Source organism: Chenopodium quinoa, unplaced genomic scaffold, assembly GCF_001683475.1.
Source record: "Chenopodium quinoa cultivar QQ74 unplaced genomic scaffold, ASM168347v1, whole genome shotgun sequence".
Lineage (NCBI taxonomy): Eukaryota > Viridiplantae > Streptophyta > Magnoliopsida > Caryophyllales > Amaranthaceae > Chenopodium > Chenopodium quinoa.
This window is the reverse complement of record NW_018745388.1, coordinates 115,594-116,779: the sequence shown is the minus strand read 5'-3', so window position 1 is coordinate 116,779 and position 1,186 is coordinate 115,594. Positions and strand designations below refer to the sequence as shown.

At 33.3% G+C, this 1,186-nt stretch overlaps 1 long non-coding RNA gene across 1 annotated transcript; it reads right to left on the bottom strand.

Annotated features, from left to right (window-relative positions):
* Window positions 1-274: 274 nt before the first annotated feature.
* LOC110712868 lies at window positions 275-749 on the bottom strand. Its single transcript, XR_002509716.1, has 2 exons — window positions 660-749; window positions 275-568 (listed from the first exon to the last, which is right to left on the bottom strand). It is a non-coding gene; the product is annotated as an uncharacterized LOC110712868 (long non-coding RNA).
* Between the last annotated feature and the right edge of the window lie 437 nt (window positions 750-1,186).

Sequence of the window (1,186 nt, the reverse complement as noted above, 5' to 3'; positions counted from 1 at the left end):
AATATGGTAATAGATTAGTGGCTAACACTAGGGGTGGCAAACAGATCAGGTCAGGTCGGGTTCGTGTTCGGGTTTTCGTGTTTCGGGTCAAGGAATCCCCAACTAAACCTGATCCATTTAAGTTTTCGGGTTGAAAATCCCAACCCGAACCTGATATTTTCGGGTTCAGGTCAACCCGAAAACAACCTGATTTGACCTGACTTTTGTTAATTGTTTTAATTTTTTTTTTAGCTGAATAAACTGATTTTTAGCCAAATTTTGTGTTTTCAAACAGTTAACAAAACCTGAATTTTTTACCCAATGTTTTCAATAGTCTAAAATGCCTAATTAACTATTACACACTAAGTCACTAACACACCAAAATAGTCTTAACAAATTACAAACCATAATTAAAAAGAAGAAAATGTCTTTTAATAAACTTTAGTCCTTGTGACTCAAACAATATTCGAAGAAGCATTCTCATCAAATTCTGATAGTTCCGGCGAGGTTTGTGGTGCGTCATCGTTGTCCCCCACCTTAAGCTTCATAACGGATCCACATAGCATTGCCATTTGAGGATCCATATTATCTACAAGAAAAGATAGCAAATTAAAATCAACACATTTACTAAAATAAAAGATAATTTACAAGTAATATAATAGTTCTAACTCATTTATTACCTTCCCCAAAATCCCAATCCCTTAAGAAAATTATAGCCTCCACTGTTTCTGATTTTAAAGCACTTCTATAACAATCAAGCACTCGACTTCCAGTACAAAAAGCTGATTCGGAGGCCACAGTTGATACGAGGACAGCAAGAACATCCCTAGCAATTTTAGCTAATATAGGATACCGGACCGAGCAAGTCCTCCAATAAGACAAAATATCAAGGTTGGTGCCTCGGGGGATAAGTGGCTCCTCATAATACATATCAACTTCAGATTTGATTGCCACATTTGATTGCTCCATAGAAAAACTATCAAAATCCTATATACCAAGATTAGATTACATGAGTAGCATGTCACAAAAAATCAAAAAATAAAAATCAGATTATCATACAATAAAATCAGATTATAATATAATAAATCAGATTATAAGAAAATCATATTATAATACAATAAATCAAATTATATGAGTAGCATGACGCCATGACACAAAAAATCAGAAAATAAAAATCAGATCATAATACAATAAATCACAGATTATA